Consider the following 15,929-nt stretch of genomic DNA (forward strand, 5'->3'; position numbering starts at 1 on the left):
ATGTTTTTCTATTAGATTCTGGTATACCATTTACATTGAGTTCTTTTAACATTTAATGAGATGGTTTTATAAAGAAACTTCATGTACATCCTTTAAAATGATTTATTCCAAGAAGCTTATAATTTTGAAAAAAGAAAAATAACCAAATATTTTCTGTAATAGATTGTCCCTTGGTGAGACAGCTACTTTTAATTTTTCTATATACTTCTCTTTTTTGTTGTTTTTTTCTCTTTTTAAATTTATTTTTCTGTATACTTCTCATATGATTGACTTCTATAACATGGTATATTGAAAATTCTTCATTTTCTGTTTTAGATATTATTTATTGACTTATTTTCATGAAATGAAGATTTCCCTGTTTTCACCTTTCTGCTCTCCTCTCAATATGATTATAGCATCACAGTTTTTGGGTCAGTAGGTATTCAGTGCTTCCATCATTGTGATGGTATTTCCTGTCCATTGGGGCTTAGCAACATAGTAGATTGCTATGACATAGCCTTTCATGCATTTCCTGTCTGTTTTTCCTGGAGCTATTGATTGCCATGGTTTGCACTAATTCATCTCCAACTTTCCACCAACACTTGGCTAATCAATCAACTCTGCTTTTTCGTGGAGTCCTGTACTCTGCAATCTGTGTAGCTGCTCTTCATGCCTACTGCCTGGTCATTATTCTGGAGTATCCTCTCCATGGTATCTCCTTGGAATTTCCTTCCCCAGTCCCCTGTGAGGACGCCCTTACTAACTGGATCCCACGTATAGCAGGCATGGTTTCATAGGGGATGTAGAGTCATTCTGGATGATATGGGATAAGGAATTCATTACAGCAATTAGAACTTACATGATTGTGTGATCATCTGGAAAAAAGAAGGTCTGGAGAAAGTGCTGAAGGTGCAGAGAAAAAGTCACTAAGTAGTGCTTATGAAGCTCTCTAGGGTGGGCACGTAGGAGCTTGCAAAGGAATTTATGCAACAGGCACATCCAACTGCTGACTGGCGCTGTGAAGTAGAAGGTCATGGAGAGGGCTAGGAAAGCTGTTGTCCCTCTGGGTGCAGGGCCAAGCCTCATGCAGTAGGCCAGGGGCTGCTGTTGGTCAGCAAGGCAAGGAGAGAGCCAGATGCATGGCAGGAAAGTGAGGGAGACCTAGAAGGCTCTGGACACCTGTGTCCATCAGCCTCCATGTCTGACCTCAGAAACACCACCCGCTTCACTTCTGCCTCCTCAGTCTCATGCAACCTTCTATTTGGCAACTTGGACCCAAAAATCAGGGAAGGGGATTCTGGGAAATGTAGTTCTTAAACAAGTGCATTCACATCCAGGGCTCCATGGTGTTCTGTGAAGATTCTGCTTTACTCTTCACACTGAGCCTTACCACATGACAGGAACACAGTCCTACACACTCCCTCCCCCTCTGTCTTGGATGTCATCACTCATCTTCACAGAGCACCTCTTAGGACAGCCTCCAAAGAAAGAGCACATGGATATAAATTGGTAGAACTTTGCAAGTCTGAAAATGACTCTATTCTGTCCACAAATCTGCCTGATAATTTTGCTGGGTTTTACATTCTAGATTGAAAATAATATTCCTTCAGAATTTTGAGAACTTTGTTCCACTTTCTATGAGAAGTTTTTACTATGATTTATTTCTTCGTTGGGTGTGACCTCTTCTTTCCTCTCTGGACACTTTTAATATCTTTCTCCGCACCCTCCTGGGCCTTCCCACTTCCGGCTGTGCTGAGCTCCACCTGCTAGGTGCCCTGTGCACACGCTGCTTCCTCCCCTCACTACTGGCTCTCGCCTGTCTCCTTACTCTATCCCCATACCTTACTCACCGTACCCAGGAGAGGGAGGGCTTGAGGGATAGGAGGGCAAAGCTGAGACAACACTCCTGGGATCTGAGACGGAGCCTCAACTTCCATGGCCTGGAGTCAAAGAGTCAATGCTCTGCTGTTCTCTCACCCTCCTGGGCCCCACTTACCATCCACAGCTTCTCTCTCTCCAGTTCAGGTCCTTACCTGGATTGGACTTCTGCAATCAGAATGTGGGAGTTGGGGAGCACAGGTGAGGACCAACCTGGCTGCAAAGTTCCCACAGCCTCAGCTCCCCCACCCCTTTAATTGCCTGGGTCCTAGGTAGTTGCCTGATGCTTCCCTCTGCCAGGGACAACTCCCCACCCCTGGGGGAGTGTGTGTGCCCCAGTCTTACACAGCATTTACTGCCCATGGTTTTGAGCAATGACTCAGGTGATCATGCCCCTCCTCGTGGGCAGGAGGAACTTTGCCAACTTACGTTGTATGTGTGAGACCGTCCCTTCCCCAGTGGGCTCCTCTGGTGATGGCAGTGGTTGCTGCTCTCCTGTCTTGGAAGGGGCAGGAGGGGTGGAGAAGGAGATGGCCAAGGTGTCATAAGGGCAACTATCATCGGGGATGCAGGTGCCTACTCCAGGCTCAGAGTCAATGGATAAAGAGCAAACACCTACCTAGTTCCCTCCTGCCATGAATGCATTGGAGTCCACATTGGAACCATAGCCCCCGTAAGTCTGTCATGCCTGGAGGATAACCTGGGGGCTGGTTCATCCATAGGCCCTCCCCGTCATCAGCCACTGAAGAGCAGAAGGTGTGGTGTTGAGCAGGACACATGGGTCTTTTCACCAGGCTGGCTCTGGCTGGCTCCCAGGGCTCCCTTGCTTTCTCCACCATGAGCTCTCCTCAGTGAGTTTGGGTGTCTTTCTATTATTGAAAATCAGAGTGGACAGGCATTGGTGAGCAGAAGAGCTGAGGCATGATTGTGATGGAGATGCCTCAGCCAATTTCTACTCCTGTCCTCCTGCCACTGTCACTCTGATCACTTTGTGGCTGTTTGGTGGTGCTTAGATGACCAGTCTATGATCCTTAAAACAAGTCCTTCCATTTTGTGTCTGAAACTTCATAGGCTGGAGGAACTTTCCTAACTTACAGTCCCTCCCCCAGTGGGCTCCTCTGGTGGTGGCAGTGGCCAGATATATATATATATATATAAATAAAATAAATATATACGAATATTTTTGATTTTTTTTTTAGATTTAGATGGGACACATGCAGGTTTATTACATAGGCTTATTGTATTGTATTATTACATAGGATTATTTCAATAAATTGTGATAAACCTCCTTCTCCACCTTTCCCACCCCTCCCAAGACTGGGGATCTGGGTTTGATGTATGAATGGTACTGTCACCCAGGCAGTGAGCACAGTACCCAACAGGTAGTTTTTCAGAACCAGTCTGCCTCCCTCTTTCTCCCCTCTAGCAGTCCCCAGTGTCTGTTGTCCCATCTTTATGTCCCTGTGTACCCAGTGTTTAGCCCCTAGTTCTAAGTAAGAACATGTGGTCTTTGGTTTTCTGTTTCTGCATTAATTCACTCAGGATAATGGAATGGCCATGTAATGAGTCAGTTATTCTACCTTGCTTTCAAATCCAGCAGTCCTGGTTGTTCCCAACACCATTTCTCACCATGTTTCACAGCCAGGATGTGGCCCCTTTCCTTTAAGACTAAGTTATCTATCAACTTCCCACCATGGAAGGATAGGGTGAGGCTTACTGCCCCATTCCAAACAACCCCACTTCTTTATTTGGCTAGGGGTACCCCCTAATGCTAGATCACACCAAAGTCCTTTCAAATACCTGGAAAGCCTTCAAAAGAAGGACAGGTCCAAACAAGTCCAGACTATGAAGACTATGATATATACCTAACACTTCAGTGCCCAGACACCAGCAAACATCCACAAAGTATAGACCATCCAGAAAAACATGACCTTACCAAATGAACTAAACAAGGCACTAGGACCAATCCTGGAGACCAATCTTTCTGACAGAGAATTAAAAATGACTGTTTTGAGGAAACTCAAAGAAATTCAAGATAACACAGAGAAGGAATTCAGAAGTCTGTCATATGTATTTAACAAAGAAATATAAATAAATAAAAAGAATCAAGAAGAAATTCTGAAATTTCTGACATACTGGAGAATGCCTCAGTCTCTCAAAAGCAGAACTGATAAGCAGAAGAAAGAGTTCATGAGCTCAAAGACAGGCTATTTGAAAATACACAGTCAGAGCAGACAAAAGAAAAAAGAATAAAAAAGAATGAAGCATGCCCACAAGATCTAGAAAGTAGCCTTAAACTCTTATCCTCAAATCTAAGAGTTAAGGTCTTTAAAGAGGAGGTAGAGAAAGAGAGAGAAAGTAGTAGAAAGTTCATTTAAATGAATAATATCAGAGAACTTCCCGAACCTAGAGAAAAATGTCAATATTCAAGCACAAGAACATTATAGAATACCAAGAAGATTTAACCCAAAGAAGACTACCTCAGGCATTTTACAATCAAACTCCCAAAGGCCAAGGATAAAGGATCCTAAAAGCAGCAAGAGAAAAATAAACAAATAACATAAAATGGAGCTCCAATATGTCTGCTGGCAGACTTCAGTGGAAACTTTACAGGCCAGGACAGAGTGACATGACATATTTAAAGTGCTGAGGGAAAAAAGCCTTTTACCCTAGAATAGTATATCCAGTGAAAATATCCTTCAAATATGAAGGGAAATAAAGACTTTCACAGACAAAACAAAAGCTGAGAGATTTCATCAACACAAGACATCTCCTACAAAAAATACTAGAGGGAGTACCTCAATCTGAAAAAAAAGGACATTAATGAGCAATCAGAAATCTTTTTTTTTTTTTGAGACGGAGTTTCGCTCCTGTTACCCAGGCTGGAGTGCAATGGCGTGATCTCAGCTCACCGCAACCTCCGCCTCCTGGGTTCAAGCAATTCTCTTGCCTCAGCCTCCTGAGTAGCTGGGATTACAGGCACGTGCCACCATGCCCAGCCAATTTTTTGTATTTTTTTTTTGGTAGAGATGGGGTTTCACTGTGTTGACCAGGATGGTCTCGATCTCTCGACCTCGTGATCCACCTGCCTCGGCCTCCCAAAGTGCTGGGATTACAGGCTTGAGCCATCGTGCCCGGCCTAATCAGAAATCATTTAAAGGTACAAAGGTCACTGGTAATAGTACATGCACAGAAAAACAGAGAATATTGTAACACTGCAACTGTGGTGTGTAAACTACTCTCATCTTAAGCAGAAAGACTAAAAGATGAGCCAATCAAAAATAATAACTACAGCAACTTTTCAAAGTACAGCACAATAAGGTATAAATAGAAACCACAAAAAGTTTAAAAGTGGGGCATGAAGTTAAACTGTAGAGTTTTTATTCATTTTCTTGTTGCTTGCCAATTAGTTTATGCAAGTAGTGTTGAGTTGTTATCAGCTTTAAATAATGAGTTATAAGATAGTATTTCCAAGTCTCATGCCAACCTCAAATCAAAGAACATACAACAAATGCATGCACACAAAAAAGCAAGAAATCAAATCATTCCACCAGAGAAAATCACAATAAATAAAGACAAGAAATAAATAAGGGAGAGGAAGGCCAAAAAAACAATGAGAAAACAAATAACAAAATGGCAGGAATAAGTCTTTACTTGTCGATAATAACATTGTATATAAATGGACTAAACTCTCCAATCAAAAAGCATAGAGTGGCTGGATGTGATGGCTCACACCTGTAATCCTAGCACTTTGGGAAGCTGAGGCAGGTGGATCACTTGAATTTGGGAGTTTGAGACCAGCCTTGGCACTATGGTAAAACCTTGTCTCTACAAAAAACACAAAGATTAGCCAGGCGTGGGGGTATGCACCTGTAGTTCCAGCTACTTGGCAGGCTGAGGTGGGATAACAACTTGAGCCTAGGTGGCAGAGGTTGCAGTGAGCTGAGATCATGCCACTGCACCCCAGGCTGGGTAACAGAGCAAGACCGTGACTCAAAAGAAAGTTAAAAAAAAAAGGATGTGGAGTGGCTGAATGGATAATAGAAACAAGATCCAATGCCTACAAGAAACACACTTTACCTATAAAGACACACATAGGCTGAAAATAAAGGGATGGAAAAATATATTCCATGCCAATAGAAACTGAAAAAGAGCAGTAGCTATAGATATATCAGACAAAATAGACTTCAAGACAAAATCTGTAAGAAGAGACAAATAGGCCAGGCACAGTGGCTCACACCTGTAATCCCAGCACTTTGGGAGGCCGAGGCGGGTGGATCACGACGTCAAGAGATCGAGACCATCCTGGTCAACATGGTGAAACTCCGTCTCTACTAAAAATACAAAAATTAGCTGGGCATGGTGGCGCATGCCTGTAATCCCAGCTACTCAGGAGGCTGAGGCAGGAGAATTGCCTGAACCCAGGAGGTGGAGGTGGAGGTGAGCCAAGATCGCACCATTGCACTCCAGCCTGGGTAACAAGAGCGAAACTCCTTCTCAAAAAAAAAAAAAAAAAAAAAAAAAGGAGAGACAAATAAAGTAATTATATAATGCTAAAGGGATCAATTCAGCAAGAGGATATAACAATTATAAATATATGTGCACCCAACACTGGACCATCCAGATACATAAAGCAAACATTATTAGAGCTAAAGAGACAGATGGACCCCAATACAATAATAGCTGGAGATTTCAATATACCACTTTCAGTATTGGACAGATCTCCCAGACAGAAAATCAACAAAGAAACATCTGACTTAATCTATGCTATAGAACAAATGGACCTAATATATATTTACAGAACATTTTATCCAATGACTGAAAAATACACATTCTTTTCCTCAGCACACGGATCATTTTCAAGGATAGACCATATATTAGGTCACAAAACAAGTCTTCAAATGTTCAAAGATAGAAATATCAAGCATCTTCTCTTATCACAAAAGAATGAAACTCGAAGTCAATAACAATAAGAATTTTGGAAACTATGCAAACACATGGAAATTAAACAATATGCTTCTGAATAACCAGTGGATCAAGGATAAAATTAGGAAGAAAATTGAAAACTTTCTTGAAACAAATGTTAATGGAGACACAACATACCAAAATCTATAGGGTAAGCAAAAGCTCTTGTTACCCAGGCTGGAGTGCAACGGCGTGATCTCAGCTCACCGCAACCTCCGCCTCCTGGGTTCAGGCAATTCTCCTGCCTCAGCCTCCTGAGTAGCTGGGATTACAGGCACGTGCCACCATGCCCAGCTAATTTTTTGTATTTTTAGTAGAGACGGGGTTTCACCATGTTAACCAGGATGGTCTCGATCTCTCGACCTTGTGATCCACCCGCCTCGGCCTCCCAAAGTGCTGGGATTACAGGCTTGAGCCACTGCGCCTGGCCAAATCTTAAAGCTCCAAAATAATCTTTTTTGACTCTGTGTGTGTATCCAGAGCATGCTGATGCAAGGGGTGAGCTCCCAAGGCCTTGGGTAGCTCTGCCCCTGTGGCTCTGCAGGGTACAGTCCCCTTGGCTGCTTTCATGGCCTGATATTGCATGCCTGTGCCTTTTCCAGGTGCATGGTGCAAGCTGTCAGTGGATCTACCATTTTGGAGTCTGGAGTATGGTGGGCCTCTTCTCACAGCTGCATTAGGCAGTGCTCCAGTGGGGACTCTATTTGGGGCCTCTGACCCCATATTTCCCCTCTCCATTGCCCTAATAGAAGTTCTCCATGAGAGCCCCACCCCTGCAGCAGACTTCTACCAGGACATCCAGGCATTTCCATATAGCCTCTGAAATCTAGGCAGAGGCTCCCAAACCTCAACTCTTGCCTTCTGCACACTCACAGGCCCAACACCACATGGAAGCTATCAAGGCTTGGGGTATGCCCCATCTGAAGCCATGAGCTGAGCTGTATCTTGGCCCCTTTTAGCTATGGCTGGAGCTGGAGTAGCTAGGGTGCAGGGTACCAAGTCCTGAGGCTTTACAGACTAGCTGGATCCTGGGCCTGGTCCAAGAAAGCATTTTTTCCTCCTAGGTCTACAGGCCTGTGATGGGAAAGGCTGCCATGAGTGTTTGTAAAATGCCCTGGAGGCATTTTCCCCATTGTTTTGGCTATTATATTCAGCTCCTCTTTACTTATGCAAATTCTGCAGCCTTGAATTCCTCTGCATAAAAAATGGGTTTTCCTTTTCTACCATATGGTCAGGTTGCAAAATTTCAAATTTTTATGCTCTACTTCTCTTTTAAATATAAGTTGCAATTTCAAACTACCCTATTTCTTTATGCATATGAGCATACATGTTTAGAAACAGCCAGGTCACCTCTTGAATGCTTTGCTGCTTAGAAATTTCTTATGCCAAATATCCTAAATCATCTTTCTCAAGTTTAAAGTTCCTTAGCTATCTAGGGTAGGGGCAAAATGCTGCCAATCTCTTTGCTAAAGTATAGTAAAAGTGAGTTTTACTCCAGTTCCCAATAAGTTTCTCATCTCCATCAGAGACCACCTCAGCCTGGACTTCATTGTCCATATCACTATCAGTATTTTGGTCACAACCATTCAACAAATCTCTAGGAAGCTCCAAACTTTTCCACATCTTTCTGTTTTCTTCTGAGCCCTCCAAACTGTTCCAACCTGCTTATTACCCAGTTTCAAAGCTGCTTCTATATTTTCAGGTATCTGTATAGCAGTACTCCACTCTTGGTACCAATTTTCTGTATTCGCCTGGTCTCACACTGCTATAAAGAACTACCTGAGACTGGTTAATTTATTTTTTCTAAAAAAAAACAGAGTGGTTTAATTGACTCACAGTTCCACAGGCATAACAGGAAGCATAACTGGGAGGCCTCAGGAAACTTAAAATCTTGGCAGAAGCAAAAGGGAAAGTAAGCACCTCTGCACAGGACAGCAGGAGAGAATGAGAGAGCAAGGGGGGTGGGGTTAGAGCAAGATTTAATTTAAACCATTAAACCTTGTGAGAACTCTCTATTACAAAAACATCATGGGGGAAATTTGCCCTGATGGCCCAATCGCTTCCCACCAGGTTACTCCCCCAACATTGGGAATTTCAATTAAAGGTGAGATTTGGGTGGGGACACAGAGCCAAACCATATCAACCAGCTTGACCACAGATGATATTTGTCTTTCAAAATTTCCTTTTCACAAACCTTCTACAAATTTGTTATATTCATTTAGTTTGTCCTATACTCTCCCTCTTTCCCTTTGTGGAATAACTAGTCACTCACTTTGGGACAAAAATTACTGTCTTTTTTCTTACCTCTTACCTTATAACTTCCTTTATAAAACATCTTATTTTCCTCACATAGAGTTGTTTCTCTTATTCTCTAGTTTTACTTAGCACAAATTACAGTTTTAATTCCTAGCATTCTTAATTTTTGATGAAAACTATAAGCCTTGTGACCTGTTTTATATCAGCATTTGTAGATGAGCACCATTTTCATAATTTCTAGAGAAATGTTTCCTTGTAATATAATTTTTCCTCTTTATTAACAGACCCAAATATATTTACCTTCTCTACACCACATAAAAACTGGATGCCAAAGTATATAAAATTTAAGTTTATATTCAGTAATTAATGTTTTTAGTATTTTAACTTTCTTAGAAATGACTCAGCCATTTAATAAATATTAATTACTTAATTTAACATAACTTTTAGATTTCAAGTTACTAAAGACGTTTTTGAAGCTGTAAATTTTTTCCTGCTTATATTTACCTAATTCACTCCTATCAATTGTTCAAATTGCTCATTAAACAAAGTTAGCCATTGAAGGAGTTCATGAAATGCCATCTTAAAATATGCTGCTTTGGTGTACTGATTATTTCAAGCTGAAGGCAAAAGAAAGAAGGAAAGAAAGAAAGAAAGAAAGTGAGAGAGAAAGAAAGAAAGAAAGAAAGAAAGAAAGAAAGAAAGAAAGAAAGAGAGATACATGTGCAGAATGTGCAGGTTACATGTGTATACATGTGCCGTGGAGGTGTGCTGCACCTATCAACCCATCCTCTAAGTTCCCTCCCCTCATCCCCTACCCCAACAGGCCCTGACGTGTGTTGTTCCTCTCTCTGTGTCCATGTGTTCTCAGTGTTCAGTTCCCACTCATGAGTGAAAATATGGTGTTTAGTTTTCTGTTCCTGTGTTAGTTTACTGAGGATGATGGCTTCCAGTTATTAAGTAATTTTTCATCATCTACCTCCTCCCACTCTCTCACCCTCTGAGTTTCCCTTTCTATAATTCTACACTACAGCCACGTGTACCTATTGTTTAGTTCTCACTTATAAGCAAAAACATGAAGTATTTGTCTTTCTGTTTCTGATTTGTTTTACTAACTTGCCTCTGGTTCCATCCACGTTTCTACAAAAGACATGATTTCATTCTTTTTTATGGCTGAATAGTATTTAATTGCATATATACCCATGTTTCTAATCCAATCATCTGTGGATGGACGGATAGGTTGATTCCCTATCTTTGCTATTGGGAATAGTGCTACAATAGAGATAGAGGGACAGTATCTTTTTGATATAATAATTTCTTTTTCTTTGGGTAGATACCAGTAGTAGGATTGCTGGATCAAATGGTAGCTCTATTTTTAGTTATTTGAGAAATCTCCATACTGTTTTCCATAGAGATTGTACTAATTTACATTCCCACCAACAGGGTATAAGAGTTCACATTTCTCTGCATCCTCTTCAACAATTTTTTTTAATCTATAATAGTCATTTTGACTTATGTAAGATGATATCTCATTTTGGTTCTAATGTGCATTTGTCTGATGATTAGTGATATTGAGCATTTTTTCATATGCCTATTGGCCATTTGTATGTCATCTTTAAAAAAATGTCTATTCGTGTTCTTTGCCCACTTTTTAATGTGATTATTTGGGTTGTTTATTGTGAGTTATCGAGTTTCTTGTCTCAAAATAACTGGCTGGGCCAGGTATAGTGGCTCACACCTGTAATCCCAGCACTTTGGGAGGCTGAGGCAGGAGGATCACTTGAACCCAGGAGTTCAAGACCAGGCTGGGCAACATAGTGAGACCCCATGTCTACAAAAAATAAAAAAATTAGCTGTGCATGGTGGCACACATCTATAGTCCCAGTGACTCATAAGGTTAATGTGAGAAGATCACTTGAGCCCAGAAGGTCAAGGCTGTAGTGAGCCATGATCATGCCACTGCACTCCAGCCTGGGTGACAGAACAAGACCCTGTCTCTAAAAAACTTTTTCTAAAATAAAAATAACTAACTGAATCTCAGAAAAGAATGCATTGAAGCCTAACTTAGATAGCCAGTTTTTAAAATTTAGCTTCTGTTTTTTAACTGATTACTAAGTACAGGGCAAAGCCCATTAATAGGGCAGACAAAGCATTTCTCCTCCTCCTCCTCTTCCCCTTCCTCTTCCTCTTCTTCTCTCCCCTCCTCTTCCTCCTCTTCCTCCTTCTCCTCCTCCTCTCTTCTTTTGAGACAGGGTCTCACTCTGTCACCTAGGCTGGAGTGCAGTGGCACCATCTCAGCTCACTCCAACCTCCACCTCCAGGGCTCAAGCAATCTTTCCACCTCAGCCTCCTAAGTAGCTGGGATTACAGGCACAAGCCACTATGCCCAACTAATTTTTATATATTTTTAAATACAGACAGAGTTTCACCACGTTGCCCAGGATGGCCTCAAACTCATGGGTTCAAGTGAACTGCCCTCCTCAGCCTCCCAAAACGTTGGGATTACAGGTGTGAGCCACTGTGCCCAGCCCAAACAAAGCATTTTCTATGCCTGGACTCATCACAGAAATTAAACTCAAGAATTGTGCCAGGGCATATCTGTGGTCAGAGAAGCATACATGGTGACCTGAGGGTTTAACTGTTATAAATACTTTTTTCTAGGGTTCTTTTCATCTTTGATTCAGGATGGTAACTAGTTGAAAAGGTTAGCAGATTCCAATATTCTTATCAATTAGTTACTTAAGCTTTTCCTTTTCCCTTGGTAAGGAGTCTTTTTAAAAAGGCAATTAAAAGATCTTTTTGGAAGCTTCTGCACGTAATTAAAATAGACAGCCCCGGGTGGGCCTAATTTGGGAGCCCTTATTTTTAAGTACACTTCTTAGATGAACAGTCTTGTTTATCTAGAACATTCTACAAATGGCCATTGTAATTCCAAATTGTTTTTAATAAGATTTCATCATTTATGTAAGTACAATCATGCATCGCTTAATGATGGGAATACATTCTAAACCGTCAGGTGATTCCCTCATTGTGCGAACACTGTAGAGTGTACTTACACAACCCTATAGCCTACACCTACACTGCAGGATAGAGCCTATATCTACTAGGCTACAAGCCTATAGAGCCTGTTACTGTAGGCAATTATAACATAATGATAAGTATTTGTATATCTAAACATAGAAAAGGTACAGTAAAAATATGGTATAAAGATTTAAAATGGTAGACCTGTATAGGGCAGTTACCATAAATGGAGCTCGCAGGCCTGAAGGTTGCTCTGGGTCAGTGAGTTAGTGAGTGGTGAGTGAATGTGAAGCCCTAAGACATGATCAGATACTGCTACAGAGTGTGTTAACACCACACATGTGGGCAAGACTAAATTTATTTTAAAATTTTCTTTATTCAATAATAAATTAACCTTAGCTTAATGTAACATTTTTACTTTATAAATGTATTAATTTTTTTAACTTTTTGACCCATAATAACAACAGCTTAGAACACAAACATATTATACAGCTGTACAAAAACATATTCTTTATATACTTATCCTTTAGCTTTCTTCTATTAAATTTTTTTTGTACTTTTAGAACTTTTTTGCTGAAAATTATGGCACAAATATACATTCACTTAGGCTAACACAGGTTCAGGGTCATCCATATCACTGTCTTCCACCTCCACACCTTGTCCTTCTGGAACAGCTTTAGGTCAAAAACATGCTTGGAACTGTCATCTCCTATAGTTACAATGCCTTCTTCTTTTGGAAGGATCTGCCTGAAGGACCTGCCTGAGGCTGTTTTACAGTTAATTTTTTTAAATAAGTAGGAGTACACACTAAAAAATAATAAAAAGTATAGCAAAGTCTGGGCACAGTGGCTCATGCCTATAATCCCAGCACTATGGGAGGCTGAGTTGGGTGGATGGCTTGAGTTCAGGAGTTCGAGACCAGCCTGGACAACATGGCAAAACCTCATCTTTACAAAAAAATACAAAAATTAGCTGGGTGTGGTGGTGCACACATGTAGTCCCAGCTACTCGGGGGACTGAGGCAGGAGGATTGCTTGAGCCTGGGAGTTCAAGGCTGCAGTGAGCCTTGATCATGCCCCTATATTCCAGCCTGGGTAACAGAGTAAGACTCTGTCTCAAAAAAAAAAATGTAAATACATAAACCAGTCTTATAGTTGTTTGTTGTCATTATCAAGCTCTATGTACTGCTCGTAACTATATGTGCTACACTTTTACACAGCTGGCAGCGCGGTAGCTTTACACCAGCATCAGCACAAACACAAGAGCCATGCATTGGCCATATCACCACGCAATAAGAACTTTTCAGCTCCATTATAATTTTAAGTGACTTCAATCATATTTACAATCCATCACTGACCAAAATATTATGCAACACATGGCATAATAAAAAATGTAAATGGCAAGCAGAGCCAAAAGGTGGAGTACTCAGTTCTTTAGAAGTTAAGGATCTCATTTTTACTTGAAATCTTGGGTCTCAGAGATGAAATAAAAGTCTAAGAGGTGAACACCATGAGGTTGGGTCATGAGATGCTTCTAAAGTGTTCCTCATTGCACAGAAAATTTCTTGAGGCTGGAGCATGACGAAATGTCAAAATAATATGTTTCATGACCCAGCTTATTCTTTCTCGGAAGACTTTTGAGGAGTTGGGGCACACTTACCAGCTTTTAGATGCCTGACTCATGTTTATCAGTCAAGTTGTCCTTGGGTCTGAGATCCCCATAACCAACTTCCCTTACTTTAGGAGGCAAGGAAAAAAAAAAAAAAAGAAACAGGAGAAAACCCAAATCTTTGTGAATTAAAAGCCAGAGTTATATTCCTTATGTAGCAACAACCAATTACTGCAACCAACTTCAATTACCTCTAAAATCCCAGGGAGGTCATGTACCTTCTCACGGCACAAACTATTTTCCAAATTATTTTTAATAATAAACCTTGACATCCCAAGGTCATGCACTCCCTCCCAGCACAAAGCAACCCTGAATTAAGACAAAAAATACAGGGGTGGGGGCTCACTGCAAAGATAGCAGAGTCAGAACCCAAGAGGAACTTTACTTACAACCCTTGGGGCTCCATGAGGAAGACAGGGCACCTCAGAAAGCTTCAGCAGCACCCCCCCTGTGTTCCTCAGGCATCTCAGGGTCATCAGCAGTCCTCTCTCAGTCCTTTCAGAGGTTACCAGAAACCATCAAACAACAAAATTGCAACAAATTTAAATACGTAATTGGTTTTTATTTGTGATTCTAGAATCAGGCAACACTTATCTTTACGGAAAAAAAGAGTGTTCCCATGAGCTGAGAAAAGGACATTAGTGCTCATCAATGATAGACTGGATAAAGATAATGCAGTACGTATACGCCATGGAATACTATGCAGCCATAGAAGAAATGACATCATAGAGCTGGAAGCCGTCATCCTCAGTAAACTAATGCAGGAACAGAAAACCAAACACCGCAAGTTTTCATTTATAAGTGGGAGATGAACAATGAGAACACATGGACACAGGGAGGGGAACAACACACACGGAGGCTGTGGGGAAGGGCAGCGGAGACAGAGAGAGCAGCAGAATAAATAGCTAATTCACGCTGGGCTTATACCTGGGTGATGGGTTGAAAGGTGCAGCAAACCACCACGACATATGTTTACCTAGGTAACAAACCTGCACATCCTCCACATGTGTCTCAGAACTTAAAATAAAATTATTTTTTTTAAAAAAATAAAGAGCTTAGGACTGGAGAGTTCGAATAATCTGTTGAGTTCTAAATGATAGAGGTAGTCCATGATTGCCTGTTACCTGCGCAAGGATCATGAAGGCAGGAGAATGTTGCCTCCTGGAATGTAAGGGCCAGATTCAGGAGGTATGGCTCTGGATTGGGTAGAGTGCACATCTATTTAGATCTATCTACAGTTTGAATAACCCTACATCTGAAAATTCAAACCTCAAATGCTGCAAAATCCAAAGTTCATTGAATGCTGACATGACGTTCAAAGGATGTGCTCACTGGAGCATTTGAGTTCAGATTCTCAGATTAGGGATGCAGCACCAGTAAGTACAATGCAAATATTCCAAAATCCCCCAAAATAAAAAACCTGAAACACTTCAAACCCAACCATTTCAGATAAGAGAGGCTCGACCTGTCCATATACATGTAAATAGAGAGTCACTGTGTGCCAGGCCCTGTTCTAGGTACTAAACGCAGCTCTGACCAGAGTCCTGCTCTCTTGGAGCTCACCCGCTAGAAGGGAAAAGAAAATAAGTAAATAATCAGATAAGACAACCTCAGGTAGGCATGAGGACTTTGAGAATAGGAAGGCAGACTGAGGAGCTGGGGAGGACGCCTTCTCACAGAGACAAACCTGCATGGAATGGGAGCTCCATCTGGAAGCCAACAGCCCTAGGAGAGCAGGCAGCAGAGCAAACTTCCCAGATGGGAACATGCTTGGGGTAGTTGCTAAATAGCAGAGCAGCCAGGGAGGACATAGAGAGGGTGAGATGGCCAGGATCAGCACATGCAGGGTTACGTATACTCTGGGGAAGGCTTTTGAACTCATTCTAAATGTAATGAGAAGACATTGGAGGATTAAGAGCAAAGGATGGCACAGCCTCCATACTGCACGGGCACAGGGGTCAGCATTACACACACCATGCCATGAACCTGTCTCCCTGGAGCTGGCCTTCTTGGTGGCCCTGCAACCCCAAACCCCTCACCTATGGCCGACTGCAAATCTGTCACAAGCCCTGCTCCTCCAGCATGGGGCTGTCACATCCTTCTCCCCACAGGACCCCAGACAAGCCGGCTGACTCCTCAGAGGTGACCTTTGAGATGCCAGGTGC

The sequence above is a fragment of the Saimiri boliviensis genome, chromosome 8 (assembly GCF_048565385.1).
Source record: "Saimiri boliviensis isolate mSaiBol1 chromosome 8, mSaiBol1.pri, whole genome shotgun sequence".
NCBI classification, from domain to species: domain Eukaryota; kingdom Metazoa; phylum Chordata; class Mammalia; order Primates; family Cebidae; genus Saimiri; species Saimiri boliviensis.